The sequence below is a fragment of the Schistocerca cancellata genome, chromosome 5 (genome assembly GCF_023864275.1).
Source record: "Schistocerca cancellata isolate TAMUIC-IGC-003103 chromosome 5, iqSchCanc2.1, whole genome shotgun sequence".
Taxonomy (NCBI): domain Eukaryota; kingdom Metazoa; phylum Arthropoda; class Insecta; order Orthoptera; family Acrididae; genus Schistocerca; species Schistocerca cancellata.
In genome coordinates this window covers 218,004,812-218,024,769 of record NC_064630.1, presented here as the reverse complement: position 1 = coordinate 218,024,769, position 19,958 = coordinate 218,004,812, and the positions used below count along the sequence as shown (strand labels likewise).

At 43.4% G+C, this 19,958-nt stretch overlaps 1 pseudogene; it reads left to right on the top strand.

Annotated features, from left to right (window-relative positions):
* Positions 1 to 19,958, top strand: part of LOC126188453 (uncharacterized) — a 189,065-nt pseudogene that overhangs the window by 37,975 nt on the left and 131,132 nt on the right.

Here is a 19,958-nt window from a genome sequence, read left to right as displayed (position 1 = left end):
ATAACATCAGAACACCTCAGTCAAATCTCAAAAAAGTCGTAGCTTTCTGCAATAATTTCAAATCATAAAAAATATTCTCACTCATTTCAATAGTGTCATCTGCCTCAAACGTACTTTAAAAATCACGATCTCATACCAAATACATCACTCAAAGCTCTCGTAGTATCACAATGGTTCCGAAAAAATATGAAGAGTTCACACAGTACAGACAAAATACAATTTCGTAAGTGTGAAGTTATCCAACGGCGTAATTACGTAAACATGTGTCACTGACGTAGTAAAAAACATGTTTATCTTTCAGTTAAATGATCAGATAGCTGTGTAATTTATGTTTTAGAGAAATATGGTACCGATGTGTAAAGTTGTATAAGCAAATACCATATTAGCTAGGGTTCCTTGTGCTTGCCAAACACATGGTACACAAAGTAAGCATGTACCCCCCTGAGGATTAATGTAATTATACCCTCAGGTGTTACAGATTACAAGAATGGAATGAAATGTATTACGGAAAACCTTTGTATCATTGTATTTCAAATATCTTTGAAAATAAATGTTTTTAGTACAAAATTAATCACTCAAATACGTGTCCTGTAGCGCTAAATGTGCATTTTGTTGTAAGATAATCTCTGTGGAAGTGTCGTAGTTATCGTCCTCCGAAAGCTAAGTTCAGCAGAAACCAATGTACTTACCTCATGATAAACAAAAGTGAAATGCTTTGCATAGAGATATCTTAGTTATTACGCTTATTGTTGTGATGATGAAAGTACTGTGCTGTAATGTATTGTTGTGCTATGGAAAAGGCTGTCTCCTTGTAGCTATACCACAAAAGTTACTAATAAAACATGTATTGCTTTCCAGAAGAATTCAGAAAAACTGTGCAGATATAAAACAGATACACCGCAAAAGCAACAATGTAAATCATGTCACACATTAGTAACGTCGTGATATAATCGTGTAGCTGTCACATAAACTAACCACTGTGTCATCTGGTATCTCTCAGAAAGTACTTTAATTCAGAATGTATTTTCAAGTAAACCAAAATGTTGCATTAAAATCTCATTAGCAGTACTGGTAAATGTTCTAAGTATGTGAGCCTTATAGTAGTTACGTAATCGTGCAACTAACAAGCAAGAATGTACACACACAATAACACTGTGTCGTCTGTTCGCAATAACAATGCATTCGTAAATTCTGTTTGAATAAGTTCTCTTGGTTCTTGACTGGATATTTAACTTTAAACATTGTTGCATGGTAACAGTTTCTCAGTGTGACAAATTGCACAAGTAGCGTGAAGTGAAAATTGCAAAGACTAAGTTAAAAAGCGGTTTTCTGTCAATAAATGGTTTTACATGTGAAATGTGGTGTAAACCTTTACTCTTCCTAGTACGCAGAGTTTCAACTTCAACGCAATTATCATGTGGTATACGTCGGATTCTGTAAGGTCCATTGTAAACTAGAAAGAATTTGTGACTCAAGTGTTTCTTCTTATGTGACAATGAATGAGCTTTAATGAGAACTTTCTGACCAATACATAATTTCTTTGCATTTGCTTTACCGTGTAGATTTCTCCTTTTGTCTGCTGCAGATTTTATATTTTTAAGAGCCAAATCAATTATGTCTTTGTGTCGAAGTTTACGTGTATTCGGGAAAGGTACAAGCTCTCTGATTTTGTTCCATTTGTTGCATTAGTTGTAATAACAATGCATTAGTGTCTGCAATCTGTTCCTCTACGTTTTTCGGCAGTGCATTTGCACCGGCAACATTCACATTTTGACAAACTGAAAATGTGTCTTGACTTATTTGAGAAAACGGTGAGGACGCAAAACCTGAATCTACAGTATTTGTAAAATTGTGTCCTGTCATTTCGCATTCCTGAGGCGAGCTGTTGCCGACCGATCGATCGATAATGCTTCCCTGTTCACTAATTGTTTCACTGTCTACACCATTGTTTGCAGCCCGCTCCATTTCCCTATGTACAATTACCAAATTACTACTTTGAACATTAGTTAATTCATTACTCTGTGGCGCCAACACACTGCTTTGTCTTCACTGTCATTTCTCAATTTACTTTGGAGCCTAGTATTACGTTTTTCACACGCCATTATTGTCACAATATTTCACATGACAGCACAGAAAAGCACAATTTGAAGAGCAAAAATAAGAGAACACATTAACATAGAACTGAAAATAATATCTATTTAATTGCAAGCGCAGCTGTGCGAAGTACTTGGTGCAAATCTACATGCATGCCACAACTGTTTTACTGTGCAAAAATGAAAAATCACAACTACCAGGGAAATTCTCTCTATAATTACGCGCTAGCAGTAAACAAAAGCTACACTAATTACACAAACTACAAGAAAAAATCTGACGATTCCAGTGAGGTATCCTAGGCTAAGGGTCGACATATGAAACGTCCCCTTAGAACAATTTATACACGACTGTGCTGATAAACCTCTTACACTATTTGCTTTTCAAACAGCTGAGCAAAACTGAACGTACTCAAACATTCACTAAAGTGACACACAATATTTTTAGCGCAACGCAATCTGACTATCAAAGATCCCTGCAAAAGAATGGCCCTGAGTAACATTAAACTATACCTTTCAGAAATCACTTACCTTACAAAAATCTTCATTACTCGAACTACTGCAATACAGCGAGCGCCACTATTGTCAGCTAAATAAAAGATTCAAACTACAGAAGGCACTAACTACTGATAGGGATAGTTACCAAATGAAAGATATTAATAGAGAACAAACAATGTATTTACCTTAATAGTCATAATATATATAGCAGTTCATGACAAATTACAAAACTCCGCCATCTCTCTCCTCACATCTGCCACTGCTGGCGGCTCACCTCCAACTGCACAACGCTACGCGCTGTTCACATCCAGCTGCAGCTGCCCGACACTACAATGGCAGACAACAATGCAAACTAGCCACAGACTGCACACAGCACAGCCAGTGATTTTCGTACAGAGCGCTACGTAACTTTGCCAATAAGAAAACATAAACAGCCTACTTACAAAGTTAGTTTAAGTTGTCTGTAAGACTAGGGACCAATGAACTCAGCAGTTTGGTCCCTTAGGATTTCACACACATTTGAACATTTGTACAATTATGGCAACCATGCAGGCTAAGCAGATACCCCATTAAACAGGATAACGCTAGTTTTAATTTGCCATCCTTATATCTCACTCAATAAGCCTAGAACATAGGGGACGGTGACGGGGGGGAAGGGGGAGGGGACGTTGGGGAAGGGATTGATGTGGACCTTGCCCTTGGAGAAGATCTAATAACAATGCAGACTGGAATCAGATATACACAGTCATAATACTATTTATTGCTTGTATGTTACTACTACGAAAGAAATGTATCGACCATTTCCTGTAAGGAACCTTAGTTGAGTATTTAGAAATCATTTATCAACGATGTGCTCGCCATACTTTATGACATTATAGAAGGTAAGAGTTTTTGATCTCTTCTGTCCATCTTCGGTCAATGTTATATCAACACATATCCTGCTAAAAATTACTTTCTTATTCTGCTTCCCTTGGTACACTGTCAGGATGCACTCACATCAGCCTTTTTTGAAGATGATGACGGAAGTCAGACATTTTATTCTTCACATTTCTGGGGACAACTCAACGAATCTTGCTTATCTTTCCCACAAACGACGTTTTCTTGTGTCTAACTTTCTTGGGAAGCTAGAAGTATGTCAAAAAGTTATCTATTATCATGTTCTTTACTTGGGTTACAATATGGCTCCGTGAGGCGAAGAACGACAAACTGTCCATACTACTTGTTCTTTAGTTGGCCTTCCTCCTTACCCAATTACAGAAGGTTATGCCAAAAAATCTATTTGTCATATCTGCAGTTATCTGAAACTTGAGTCTGATTGTCAGTTTTTTAAGTATAAACAGGGTAAACTTGTACCTTTCTTTGATTGTGAGTAATTACTCATCAGTTGTAATATTTTCACAAGGACGGTAACAGAGTAGGAAATTTTGCATTAATTTGTTTTATATTTCAGAAAGAAGAGCAAACTTCAGGGATGCACTGAGCTCGGGATGACTTCTCATCGAAATGGTGGAATCTGATATCTTTGCGGAATCTGTCTCCTTTCATTTTCTCCCTGATTAAATTAGACTCCTAAGCACGCAACCGAAGGTCATCCAAGAAAGCTCCTTCAGCTTTTTATGATAAGCGGGATCTATTCGTCAGAAAAAGGTCGGAAGGCAATGGTAACAGCCATCCAGTCGGTGGCAGGCACATGCCGTGGGCCTCCTTCTCTCCTTCAGGTCGTTCAAGGTAGCATGTCTTCCAGGTGCCACATCTTCCACGTGAAACTATTATGAAAAGAACTGAGTTGGTGAAACTTCTGCTGACAGTACCTCCTACTCAATCTTTCTGTCTTCGTCGTCAGTTGTCTGTAACAGATAATCACCATCTGAATACGATGCCTTTTTAAGCTGCATTCCTCTTTTTCATAATTCCGGTTCCTGCTATTGCCAGACTGCATTTTAATTTTTCGCTACTTCGGCAATCATCAGTTATTTTTCTGCCCAAATAACAAAACTGTTCTCTTTTAGGGTCTCATACCCTAATCTAATTATTGCAACGTCATCTAATTTAATTCTACTACGTTATTTTACTTTTGTTTTACTTCAGTTGTTGTTCTTCTTATAATCTTTTTTCGTGTACCATTCATTCTGTTCCACTGCTCTTCCGAATCCTTAGTCGCCTGTGACTACAATGTCACTGGTAAATGTCCAAGTTTTTATATCTTCTCCCTGAGATGTGATTCCGTTTCTTCTTGCTTTCCTCGACAGCTGGGTCAGTGCACAGACTGAATAACATTGAGAATAAGTAACAACCCTGTCTCACTCCTTCTCAACCATAGGTTCACATTCGTGTCTTAGATACTTACAATTGCGGTCTGAATACTGTAATAATTCCGAAAAATCTTTTGGTCTATGTATTTTATACCTGTTACCATCAGGGTTTCAAACATATAGTCCGATCAGCATTGTCAAAAACATACTCTAGATCTACAAATGCTTTATACGTCACCTGGCCATTCTTCAATCTACACTATGTTATCAAAAGTACCCGGACACCCGGCTGAAAATGACTTACAAGTTCGTGGCGCCATCCATCGGCAATGCAGGAATTCAATATGGTGTTGGCCCACCCTTAGCCTAGATGACAGCTTACACTCTCGCAGGCATACGTTCACTCCGGTGCTGGAAGTTTCCTTGGGGAATGGCAGCCCATTCTTCACGGAGTGGTGCACTGAGGAGAGATATCGATGGTAGTCGATGAGGCCTGGTACGAAGTCGGCGCTCCAAGACATTCCGAAGGTGTTCTGCAGTATTGAGGTTGTAAGTAGGCTGTTTATGTTTTCTTATTGGCAACGTTACGGAGCGCTCTGTATGAAAATCACTGGCTGTGCTGTGTGCAGTCTGTGGCTAGTTTGCATTGTTGTCTGCCATTGTAGTGTTGGGCAGCTGGATGTTAACAGCGCGTAGCGTTGCGCAGTTGGAGGTGAGCCGCCAGCAGTGGTGGATGTGAGAAATGAGATGGCGGATTTTTGGGTACAGAATGGATGTCATGAACTGCTATATATATTATGACTATTAAGGTAAATACGCATCTCGTGGTCGTGCGGTAGCGTTCTCGCTTCCCACGCCCAGGTTTCCGGGTTCGATTCCCGGCGGGGTCAGGGATTTTCTCTGCCTCGTGATGGCTGGGTGTTGTGTGATGTCCTTAGGTCAGTTAGGTTTAAGTAGTTCTAAGTTCTAGGGGACTGATGACCTAAGATGTTGAGTCCCATAGTGCTCAAAGCCTTAAGGTAAATACATTGTTTGTTCTCTATCAAAATCTTTCATTTGCTAACTATGCCTATCAGTAGTTAGTGCCTTCCGTAGTTTGAATCTTTTATTTAGCTGGCAGTAGTGGCGCTCGCTGCATTGCAGTAATTCGAGTAACGAAGATTTTTGTGAGGTAAGTGATTTGTGAAAGGTGTAGGTTAATGTTACTCAGGGCCATTGTTTTGTAGGGATTATTGAAAGTCAGATTGCGTTGCGCTAAAAATATTGTGTGTCAGTTTAAGCACAGTCATGTATAATTTTTCTAAGGGGACGTTTCAAGGTCAGTCCATTACAGGGATGTTATTGTCGTGTAACCACTCCGCCACAGGCCGTACGTTATGAACAGGTGCTCGATTGTGCTGAAAGATGCAATCGTCATCCCCGAATAGATCTTCAGCAGTGGGAAGCAAGAAGGTGCTTAATCAATGTAGGCCTGTTCCACGCAAAACAACAAGGGGTGCAAGCCCCCTCCATGAAAAACACGACTACACCATAACACCACCGCCTCCAAATTTTATTCTTGACACAACACTCGCTGGCAGATGACATTTGAAAGTTGGCTTTCATTTGTGACATTCATTTCGCAGATTATTCTGCATACTTGGAGTAAATAAACCCATATAATGGTTAATTAGTCTTATTAGGTGGATTAGAAAGAGAGATACGTGATGATTAGACACATATCTAAAATAATACGGGCTTTGGTAATAATAATATTTAGTTGCATGCTGTAGGTGTAAGCGGAGTAAATTTACCAGCGGAGGCGAGGAGTGGGCGGGCACAGCCGGGGAGGCGAAGGCCGGCCAGCGGCGGAAGAGCATTGTGCAGGGGCCAGGGTCCCAGGGGATGCGGCCGCTGAGCTGCAAGCATCAAAAGGAACGCCGCCAGGTGGCAGGTGAGAGAGAGAGGGGTAATGTCGAGCAGACAGAGAGCATCCAATGTACGCGATGGCGCCGCCCGGTCGCGCTCTGTTTTAGCGGCAAATGGGCTGAGCTCTGATTGGGCAGTTCATAAGAAAGTGCGGGAAACACTGAGGGTCAACGCCTGCTGTTTGAACAGAGAAACTTTCGGATAGGTGGAGAAATTGTATCACTCCACGAGGGAGATGTGGGAGGCCTTTGCAGCGTCGGGATTGGCTGATGAGAGTTCGGCGGCAAGATTGTAGCAAGAGGATCGTGCAACGCGAGGCAGAGGGAGAGCGTCTTGTGCCGTGAAAGCGGACGGTCGCGAAGTTCGGTAGCTCTGAGATAGGGACTTAGATTCTGAATACTGTGCTGTGTATAATCTAGATTCTGCAGCTACAGGAGGACATCGGCGTCCGCGATAGGCATTGCATTGACTACTAGTATAATTGCAGTTGATTCCACCTTATAGGCTGGCAGTCACCATTGAATGTAGTCAACCAGTGCACAGAGCTATCATACTGGTATTGCAAGTTAGTACAAGACACACCTTAAAGGTTGTTGAGCCAGTCTTGAAAGCGTTGTACACCATTTGGAGGAAATATAGGGCTTGTGGTATTAGCAGTTTCTGAATAGTTTATTCTGCTCAAGATATTTGAGAGACTGATCTTAATTCAGCGACTTCGCAGCTGCAGTCGTCGCCCCAGCAGTATCGACGGAGTCATCACGCTGGTAGACAGTAATGTAAAACTTGGAATTCCTGTGTCATGGTCTGGGTAGACGTCTACCTATTCCACATTACGACCCTCTTCAACTGTCAGCGGTCTCTGTCAGTCAACGGAGGGGGTCGCCCTGTACTTTGCCGTGCTGTACGTGTCCCTTCACGTTTCCACTTCACTATCACATCGGGAACAGTGGACCTAGGGATGTTTAGGAGTGTGGAAATCTCGCGTACAGACGTATGACACAAGTGACATCCAATGACCTGAACACGTTCGATGTCCGTAAGTTCCGTGGAGTGCCCCATTGTGCTCTCTCACGATATCTAATGACTACTGAGGTCACTGATGTGAAGTACCTGGCAGTAGTTGGCAGCCCAATGCACCTAACATGAAAAACGTATGTATTTGGGGGTGCCCGGATACTTGTGATCACATAGTGTATTTTCTAAGATACATCTTAGGGTCCACGTTGCCTCACGTGCTCCTATATTTCTCCAGAACCCAAACTGATCTCCCCAAAGGTCAGCTTTTATTAGTTTTTCCATTGTGTCAATATTTTGCAAGTATGATTCATGAAACTGATAATCCGGCAGTAGTCACATCTGTCCGCATCTGTCTTCTTTGGAACTGGAAATACTAGATGCTTCCTGAAATCGACGGTACTTCACCAGTCTCCTATATTTTGCAAGCATGTGGAATAATTTTGTGACGGGTACCTGGCCCGAGAATCTCAGTAATTCTGAGAGAGTGTCGTCTTCTCCAGCGGACTGTTATTCAGTTACGTATTTCAGTGCTGTATCAAATTCTCCTCACAGTACCATCTCTCCTTACTTATCTTCACCTACTTCCTCTTCTCTTTCTATAACGTTGTTCTCAAATTAGTTTCCCTTGTATGGAGCCTCTACGTGTTTCTTTAACCTTCCAGCTTACTCTGCATTGCCTAGACATTTACTTGCGAACTGTGCTCTTCATACAGTTGGTTCTCTTTTCTCCAGAGACCTCTTTAATTTTCGTGGTGGTCTCATCTACTTGTATCTTCTGCACATGAGAAACTTAGGTTACTGTTAAACGTGTGACGCTTGAGACTATGAATGACAATGGGATAAGCAACAAGAAATAGTTCAGAACTGAGTGAGAAAGTTAGTTCCTGTTAAACATGTGACGTTTGAATATAGTGAGATAGAAGACCCAGTTCTCACCTACTGTTAATCAAGTGGAGAACTGGGAGGTATTACTACAGTTTATGAGTAAGGGCTCGTAACCCAAATTATTACACGTGCGAGTTTGAGGACCACAATGTTTCATAGAGGAAATCCGTCATGCTGAATGCATGGCAGGGTATTAACTGCTCCTACGTATTCGTAAGCGTCAATATATAGCAATACGAGAGCTCCGACTAAACCAAGTGATGAATCAATTTCTATTATTTGCTATCATATAATCACTTTATGAAATAAAGGGGATAATTGTTAAGAGAGTTTCACCTGAGTGCACTAAATTAACCTTTTACAAATTTTCTCCTTTGTTTTCACTGTTGGCTACAATTGCAGCATAACTACGTTTCGGAAGAAGCGAACAAACGAAGCACGTAATTTGTCGTGCGTAGAACTGCATTGTTTTTTCTGCGTTTTTATCGCCATGAAGCAGTGTGTATTTAACCCTGTTTGCCCACCCGAGCAAATACAATGGCTTGTAACTGAATTGCCGCGTATTATTTTTCGCTCCCATTACGCACCGGCGTAAACATCGCATTAGGGCGCTGGAGCGAACGACTCGGTACCGTTCCCAGTCATAAATCAAGAGCCGGCCGGCGGGCGCTCTGGCTGTACGCACGGTAGCAGCAAAGTGCTCTCCACAGGCCGACCACAAAGTGTTGCCGACACTGAGAGAGAAAGCACCAGCTTCGAGTGGAATTTAGAATTCTCATTACTGCTACTTACATGTGCACCGATACTTGTTGAAATCAACAGAAACGCCTGTAATACGGAATGTAAATATATTTAGTAGATTATAGCGATCATTCATGCACAGTAAAGTTCCCCACTGCAGTGGAGAAAGCTAGTCCACATTAACGTCGGTAAATTTTCTGGTCTGCATGACCGTGGTCAAAGAGACTTTTTCGTTCCTGATTTTTCCTTCAGCGCTGCAAGGGACTCTTTGAAGATAAAGCAATTCACTTTCGACCAATATTATCGTTTGGTTTAGAAAACGGACAGTGAAGGTTGTTACACTCTGTTAATCATAAGAGTAAATCTCATGTAAACAAACACTAACGCGGTGATTGGTCAGAAACCGTAGCGCATGTACACTGCTGTTTTTACGCTCTTTGAAGTAGGTCCTAGATATCTTATTACTAGTTTACGTTAAACGAAACTTTAAGATATTTTAGTGTATTAGCAGCCTTCAAAGTTTTTCTTAGTCACGCTTTAGGTATGTAGTTTTTATATAAAAAATGGTCTACACCCAGAGTCTCTGTGTGCTATGATTGTCGCGCTGTTAGTGCGCAATGTGAAAATGGCTGAGCTGCCACATGCTCCGTAGTGAAACTGGAATTTGGAACACGGTTAAAAAGTACCGAGAAATAGGTTGTTGTTAATATTTTTCATAAATTAGAGAAATATCGGCTTTGAAGTTTTCTGAGGGGCTATATTTAAAACGGATGAGATGCAAATAGACACTGGACGTATAGCGGAATCTGTAGCGTGGTAGATTGATAATCTAGTGTAGTTCACGAATTACTGATTTAAATCACGTTTTGCCCGTCCTTCCTTCTCGTTCAATTTAAAATACCTACATGCCGCAGTTGTGAAATTCATCATCATTTTTTATGAATAATGCATTTCTTCTTGTTTCTAATTAGATATTGAACTTGAAATTCCCGTTTTTATTTCAAATATAAATTCTTAATTATCGTATTTTAAGAAATATTGTTAATAATTATGCTTAAATTAAGAAAACATATAATTTAATTTTTTAGGGCCAAAATGGAAAACCAAATACTCTTTATTTGGACTACGTCCATTGTTTCATACCACAGATGTAGCCTCACACGAACCAGAGTGGTAAGTATTGTAGAAACATGAATAACAATATCTTCACAGCATCGAGCACGCCATACAAACGCTGCATTTTTGCGTTTTCAACTGTACCATTACGATATGAACCCAACAGAACTTATATAGAGCCAAGTTAAGGGATTTGCCGCTAGAAGTAACAAGGCTGTTAAGCTGCCAGACGTACTGAAGCTAATGCAAGTAGCTTTTTCACATGTCACTGCAGAACGATGGCGGGATGTAGAACGGCACGTTACGAAAGAAGAGGAGAAATTGTGGTGCCTGGGTGGCTTCGTGGATTCTGTTGTTGATAGACTCTTTATCAACATAGCAGATGACAGTTCCAGAACTGAAACGTATTTCTCGGATTCGGATGAGGAAGGAGCTAAGAGATTACCTTACGACTGACTGTAATTAATATCTTCATTGGCTTCAGTATTCAACAGTACAGTGAAATCCCTGCAGTACGCTTTTAATTGTAATTTAATTTGTGGTAAGTCCTATGGGACCAAACTGTTAGCTGGACCAGCTGGCTGGCCAGTGTTGTCCAAGTTCAATGACCCGGTAATGCTGTAGCCCTGCATTAACGCTCAGTCTATGTGCATGTGACATAGCATGAAACGTATCCATGTGATAGTACTTCACTCTACTGGACACAGCTTGGCATCCGCTGCGTATGAAACAAAATCCAATGAGATTCAGGCAAACGCGGAAGAATACATGCTGTAATGTTTACGTCATTCCCCCCATTCGGGGCAGAAATATTTCTGCTTGGAATATTTCGGCTGATTATCGCACAGTCACCTTCAAAGTGAGTGAATTAATACACACTCCTGAAAATTGAAATAAGAACACCGTGAATTCATTGTCCCAGGAAGGGGAAACTTTATTGACACATTCCTGGGGTCAGATACATCACATGATCACACTGACAGAACCACAGGCACATAGACACAGGCAACAGAGCATGCACAATGTCGGCACTAGTACAGTGTATATCCACCTTTCGCAGCAATGCAGGCTGCTATTCTCCCATGGAGACGATCGTAGAGATGCTGGATGTAGTCCTGTGGAACGGCTTGCCATGCCATTTCCACCTGGCGCCTCAGTTGGACCAACGTTCGTGCTGGACGTGCAGACCGCGTGAGACGACGCTTCATCCAGTCCCAAACATGCTCAATGGGGGACAGATCCGGAGATCTTGCTGGCCAGGGTAGTTGACTTACACCTTCTAGAGCACGTTGGGTGGCACGGGATACATGCGGACGTGCATTGTCCTGTTGGAACAGCAAGTTCCCTTGCCGGTCTAGGAATGGTATAACGATGGGTTCGATGACGGTTTGGATGAACCGTGCACTATTCAGTGTCCCCTCGACGATCACCAGTGGTGTACGGCCAGTGTAGGAGATCGCTCCCCACACCATGATGCCGGGTGTTGGCCCTGTGTGCCTCGGTCGTATGCAGTCCTGATTGTGGCGCTCACCTGCACGGCGCCAAACACGCATACGACCATCATTGGCACCAAGGCAGAAGCGACTCTCAATGCTGAAGACGACACGTCTCCATTCGTCCCTCCATTCACTCCTGTCGCGACACCACTGGAGGCGGGCTGCACGATGTTGGGGCGTGAGCGGAAGACGGCCTAACGGTGTGCGGGATCGTAGCCCAGCTTCATGGAGACGGTTGCGAATGGTCCTCGCCGATACCCCAGGAGCAACAGTGTCCCTAATTTGCTGGGAAGTGGCGGTGCGGTCCCCTACGGCACTGCGTAGGATCCTACGGTCTTGGCGTGCATCCGTGCGTCGCTGCGGTCCGGTCCCAGGTCGACGGGCACGTGCACCTTCCGCCGACCACTGGCGACAACATCGATGTACTGTGGAGACCTCACGCCCCACGTGTTGAGCAATTCGGCGGTACGTCCACCCGGCCTCCCGCATGCCCACTATACGCCCTCGCTCAAAGTCCGTCAACTGCACATACGGTTCACGTCCACGCTGTCGCGGCATGCTACCAGTGTTAAAGACTGCGATGGAGCTCCGTATGCCACGGCAAACTGGCTGACACTGACGGCGGCGGTGCACAAATGCTGCGCAGCTAGCGCCATTCGACGGCCAACACCGCGGTTCCTGGTGTGTCCGCTGTGCCGTGCGTGTGATCATTGCTTGTACAGCCCTCTCGCGGTGTCCGGAGCAAGTATGGTGGGTCTGACACACCGGTGTCAATGTGTTCTTTTTTCCATTTCCAGGAGTATATATATATATATATATATATATATATATATATATATATATATATAGTCTGTCGGTAAAGTCATGAGCAAGTAGCGCACTTGTTGGGGGAAGAGCCCTTTGCTGGAAGAACCTTGCAACTGCCCTAAAGGCTCACCCAAAGTCAGTTACCCACTTCCTGTCCAGCTGTGTAGAGCAGCGTCCGGAGATTTACGTTGAATCAGTTCGTGTGATTTTTGTTACCAGTGTCACTCACTTCAATTAGTTTATTTTGTTACATATTTCGTTATTCGTGATGGATAAGCGTACAATACCGCCAATTAATGTGCAGAATACAAAGAAAAGGTAATTTCGGAGTAAAGGGCGATCGGTCTTCTCTAAGATAATTACAGCTTGTTTTAGAGTTGACACAAAAAGAAGCATTGGCAAGCATTGGCTAATAATGCCAGTCCCAAATAAGGGGATGGAACATATACAAAGGTCAGCGTCGTGTGTTGACTGAAGGTTTTTCAGGAAGTTGAGGGGATCGGACGTGATTAGTGACCACAATACCTGTTGAAAATGGAGGAATTAACTTTAAAAGTAGTCAAACCGATCAAAACACTTTAAGTGTTAAGTGTTGTAGACAATGGTAACAACAGATCAGTTAAAACAGTCAGCAGAAAAAACAACAAGCGACTAAGTGCAGTAATCTATTGCCAGTAATTTTACAACGTATCAGAACCCAAATACAATCGAAAACTTTTTTGAAATAAAATCGAAAACTTTTTGAGAGTATGGCACTTGTAGGATGCTCGGATGCTCTCTCGACAGTGAAAATCATAATGAATCAGTAGCAGACCGTCTTTAGCAATGACACAAATGAAAATAAAGTTAGAACTGATTATTAGAAACACCAGGCTTTGCTATCATCGAACAAATGCGAATCCGTACTGTTGGAAACAATGCATTGTGAGGCACACCGGAGAAGAAATGTTGAAACATGTACATTTATTCACTCTCATTTCAACTCAAGATTAATATGCAAAATCCAGCTATCATTTAAAATACCGGAAATACATTAAAGTGATGTAATAAACAGCACACATATAATGTTTCGAAAATTGAAAATAAAAGACTAATGAATAGGCCATCCTAAAAGAACTAGACGAAATTGTGGCCATTGGTTACGCGCACGATTAGTTAGAGCAACGAAAAATTAACAGGAGTTGATATGGCTTTGTCGACTTACTTTTTAGAATAACCGTGAAAAATAAATGAAAAAATCTTTTAAAAAAATGCTTAACCATAAAGAATACTGATAGACCTTGGTCTTAATTTTCAATTAATGAAACTTGCACAAATCTGAAATACCTTCAGCGTGGGGCGAATTTGGGTTATTCACAGTTTGGATGGAATTATTAATGGCGCACAGTGTGGGGCGAGATCGTTGGAAATTTGCATGCTTGCCATAGCAGAGCTTTGAATTTATAAAAATTCTATGGAGAAAAGCTTTCTCGATAGTACTCTGTAGCCGTCCGCTGTGGACGAGCGGTTCTAGGCGCTTACGGAACCACGCTGCTGCTACAGTTCGAATCCTGCCTCGGGTATGGATGTGTGTGATGCGCTTAGTTTAGTTAGATTTAAGTAGTTCTAAGTCTAGGGGACTTAAGTCCCATAGTGCGTAGAGCCATTTGAACCAAGTACTCTGTATTGTCCGTGCATCGCCTTTGGTTTGTTCTTTGTCGTGTATAATAATCATTACTTTTCTTCTCCCAGTGTACTTATTCTCCCTCTCTCTCTCTCTCTCTCTCCCTCTTCCTCTTTGATCAAGAGCTGGACGAGTTACTTTTCTTCTCTGAGTGTAGTTTATCTCTCTTTCTTTCTCTCTCTATCTCTTTCTTTCTCTCTGATATAATGCTGGACGAGTTGGCAGGATGCTCTCGTTTATAGTCCAAATTGTTCTCTTTGTCCTGTCCTACAGCAAGATGTTCTCCGTATCAGGTTGGTGCTATTGTAACGTGTGTAGTATCCGATATTTTAATTGTAACATGTTACCTCGCATTTCCATGTCAGTCTTTATGGAAATATATGCAAGATTCTAACAGATCTGTCCTACTCTGTTTAGGAGAATTCCCCCGTTGCCTCCTACAACCCTTAAGTTAACAATCAGAAACCCTAGTTAGAAGAGATGAGGTCCGATGCCAGCCACGGTCAAGACAGCAGAAGATTAGCAGGTAAGGTCAGATTTATGTGTTAATTGGGCATCTGAAGTCAGACCGCCGTTTCAATTACTACCACCCCTATCGCCACGTTTGTTCTCTTAGAAGAGAACCGACTTCAGCCGCAGCATCTACAACACTCCAAGCTAGACACCACACGTCTACGTCTTTTTATTTTGTTGATGCCGACTTTCATTGGGAGAAATAACCATCATAATAAAATAAGGGAAATCACAGCTTGCATGGAAACACATAGGTGTTCGTTTTATCCGCGCACCGTTCGAGTTTGGAATAACAGAGAATTATTGTGAAGGTGATTGGATGAAACCTGTTATTAATGTGATTTGCAGAGTCTCCATGTTGATGTAAATAGTAGATTAACCCCACCGAGTTTCCAATACAGCAGAATTTTCGATCCGGAGAATTGTAGTAGTCTGGTACCAAACAACGCCGAATTCAAATGGTTAAAATGGCTCTGAGCACTGTGGGACTTTACATCTGAGGTCATCAGTCCCCTAGAACTTAGAACTACTTAAATCTAACTAAACTAAGCGCATCACACACATCCATGCCCGAGGCAGGATTCGAACCTGCGACCGTAGCGGTCGTGTGGTTCCAGAGTGTAGCGCCTAGAACCGCTCGGCAAAGCCTAATTCCTCTGTATTAGTTTCTAAATCTCGTTACTTCCGACTAACAAACTAACAGACGAGATCCACACACATCTCTGACTGTTGATGTCATTTGGGAAGTCCTTAAGTACAAAACCCAACGGTGCGTGCTGAATATCACACACTACCATGTAGTCAACAATGCCTAGAGGTGATGCTGACAACCTCCATATTTAAGATTATACGTATGCCGAATTATGCTTCAGCCTTACGACTGGACGCCTATCACATCAACAGATGAAATAGAGGAAAAAGTGAAATAAATTACTACGGAAATTGCCGAATCACAGACAGAGATGTCCATGATTTTGTTGGCACATCAAATTATGAATTCTCTGAAACTTTTTGGATGTTTAGGGTAAATTTCCTGCAAAATTATTCAATTTTGAACCAAAACAGCATTGAATACACGTTTGTCGGAAGTCAACAACGGTATAGAACTACTGAAACGCATCGTAATACATGGCGAAAATTTAGCTGACAGACATGACTTTAATATTCAGACAATTAAAGTATCATTGACTCCAGCAACCATTTGAGGTCCAGTGCTCTCTATCGCTTTTGCAGACATCTTCATTTGGTAGTCTTCAGCCATTATCATTGATGTTCCCGCCGCATATTTTTTAACCTTCTTTGCCGTACTTCCTCTAAGCTATCATCGTGGTCATTTCTTATCTGTTGAAATACGGCGAACTTTATTGGTCCGTCAATCAACAATTTGCTTGGCTACTTGTACCACCCATATCCATTTAGTTTTTTTGTACACATCTAAAGATGTATTCCTAATAAATTTGTTACTAGATCGATTTTTTTTTACTTTCAGCTCTTTCCTAATATTATCTAGTATAAATCTTTTCTTTTATCGCAGAATAGCTTTCGTTCGAGGCTCACCCTTGGCGGTGCTGCTAAGCAGATGTCCAAGGTGCCCTCAGCGGCCCTACAAGAACAAGCCGTTATCTACTCCTGCGAGCAGTAGTATTGTAGTGTCAACAGATCACCTCGACCGACGATGGTGCTCCTGTACAGGCCACAGCAAAAGCAAAAAGCGTGACCTAAGGCATACGAGGCAGAACGTTTTCTGTCTGAAGTAATGAACGTAGACACACAGGAACGCCTCGTAATACATCTCTAAATCGTCTTCAGTACGGTTTACCTATAATTTTTCGATGGAGCAGCTTGCGAACGGCTTATTCGCCGATCCACCGATAAATGTCGCTCCCATCACTTCTATAGCAATGTGGGAGTAGGGACTATCGACCTCGTGGGATTTGGGGTTCGGACCACACGAATCTTCGAACTGCCATTTGAAGTTCCGGCCACACTTGTGGTGGACGCACTGCAGCCTCAGGGGGAGATATTAAGTCATATGCAAAAAACGTAGGATAAGATGGAGAATTATGTTGTTCTGGACAGGATGCGTCAGATGCAAAATGAACTGTACGAACACTTTCTGTCATACGTGGCTGTTGACGGGCTTAGAGCGATCGGCATAAATGATGGGCAACCGCTGACGTGTTCGGGGTGTGGGTCGGAGGGGTGTGTCCACTCTCAATGCCTGCAGAGGCACCTCGTCCTGATACCTCGTGCTGACACTACGCCTACATCGTAACTGACGACGCTGCCCGTTACCTTCGTCGAGACAACGAGAATCCGTCAACGTGCTCGACAGCAGCGACCCGGTCTGCACTTTACCCTTGTGAAGAAGAGGAACACCTGAAGGCCGAATGAACGTCGAAAGTGGAGGTGCGGGAGGTTCCTACTGTTCGTGTGATCCACAGGACAAAACCACGCTTTCCGCAAGCAGAAGTCTCTGAAACGCCGAAACAAGTGGAGGTTGTCTGCAGGAAACGCTTTCCTCTGAGGCCCGGGTTGCAACGACCGCCCAAGGAAAAAGGCAGCTTGATGATACTCAACCCAATAACAGGCTCCTGAGCGATGATGCGGCTAACACAACAGACGAACTGCACCTCCACCATGGTGAGTGGGCATCTGAGGTGGAGATAGAAAGAATGATGTAGCATCGAATGACCACCTGATATCCGCTGCCGGTGGTTCGTCATACAGACATCTTGTCTCGGCCGATCACAAATATGCTTGTTGCTGTTGACAGGGATTGTCAGTCGGGGACGTAGCGCTTATTGGACGATACGACAGCGGGATATGTCTATGTACTATTCAATGATCCAGGTGGGTCGGATGGGTATAGTCAATGTCAACTGTATTACTTCCACGATCAAAACCTAGCTGTCGAATGACATGAATTGGGCGGTGGACAACGATATATTGCTTCTTCAAGAGATTCGGCCTGATCTGCACCTGGATGTTTATGGATGCACTTCTCATAGGAACCCAACTACTGAAGGCCATGCTATTACGCGATAGAAGCAACATATATTCAGTTTTTGCCACCAGGGTGAAGCACTGCACTCACCATCGGTGCAGCCCGCCTTGTGAATTTGTACGTCCGTCTGGTACGGCAAAGACTGATAAGGAACAGTTTATTACCCAACCGACGTGGCTCGCCACGGAGCACTCAGTGTTGGGCAAGGAATTTAACAGCATTCTAGGCCCTGGGATTAGATTCTTCACTATGTCCCGTGTCTAGCCCTTCACGAGTTGCTCAGGAACCTAGCACTGCACGATACACCGACACTCATCAACGGTGAACGTCGCGGGTATACGTACTTAACCAACTACTCAGCTAGCAGGCTGGACAGGATTTACGTATGCCACGGTATTCGGGCAGGGATTGTCGGTGTCCAACCATGGCCCCTTGTATTCACCGGTCATCAGGCCTTCACCCGCACCGTGACCCTGCCACAACAACAGTCGAGCTGTAGCAGAGGACTCTTAACGGCACCAATCTCTAGGAAGAGGCTAGTCATCTAGCCTTCATTGATACGTAGCACAAATGTGAACGACGACGTCATGGTCCCACGATGCCGCAATGGACATACTGGACCGGTTCAACTATTCGGCGCACGCTCAAGGCGTACGGGGGTGACAGGGAGCTTTGGCGACAGTCGATCTCTGAATTTTACTACACAGTCTTGGGGGAACTACCGTCACAATCACTTTCACCGGAGCACCAAACGGTCGACCACCGGAAATAGGCATGGCCACTGTAGATTACGGTGATCAGATTGGAAGACATGTGGGTTCCAGTGAGGCTGCAAGATTCCGTCCCAGATGAATCCGTTTCTCTGTATCACATAGTAAGAGGTGACTCATCACGGCAGTTACTGCGCCGGTCGGGCGACGTGTACAGACACAGACCACCATCTCCGGTGTCATCACAGATTATTACCTTCTTCTCTATCTGACCGGGCAACGGCCCGACAGTGACGTTTAGGACTTCCTGTCCTGCACGTCCGGCCACAAGTTAAGTTCAAAGGAATACGGCACATTCTTGGAGGACGTAACGGAGGAAGAGTTGTGCTTGGCCTGTCGCAGGACGCGAGAAACAGATGCCCTGAAGTTGATAATTTTCCACTGAATTTGATAGCATCTTTTCTTTACTAGTAGAGGAAGTGTTGCGACAGATGTGCTGCGAACTCCAGGATCCGGACGTCTGCATCCCCAAATTCCCAGAATTTTTGGAGGATACTGAGGTTAGTGAATTCGGATTACAAGATGTTAGCACTTATACTTCGTGCTCGTCTCCTCGCTACTATCAAGAATGCCATTCAGGCCGACCAAACGTCTCTAGAAGATGGCAGTAACACGGCGTTAAGCTTTTTTAAAGATGTGGTGGTGCTCATATCGGCGTATCGTTTATAGGGCGCCCTCGTAGTGGTCGACCTAGACGTCTTAGAGAAGATTGGCTGGTGTTGTTCTCCTTATCGTCAGTTGAGCCCGTTCCACGGTCCTGGTCAATGGATACTGTTGCCATCATTCACTATTGAACGCTCGATGACACTAAGCTGCCCTCTGTCAGCCTTTCTCTTTGAGGTCGTCCTCAAGCCTTCACTTTCTGCTCAACGTCAGCGTTTGGAGGGCATTCATCTCTGCAATGTCGTTTTAAGTGCTGTGCCTATGTGGGCGATGTAACGTTGACGCTTCAGCCTTATGGTGAGTTGGCTGGCAGTACTGTCATCCCGCGGAAGACTCACTGTATGGACTTGGGCAGATCATAGGTACGGCAGTGTCCGTTTGGGACTGGCCTGCCGTTTCAACGTGCAGCGCACATCATTGGCTACGTATCGCAGACTACTTAACATGATCTGCATGCAACTTCGCCTCAATACCTTTCGAACGCTTGACTTGATCATACAGGTATATTTTGTGAACATCTACCTCGACCCAA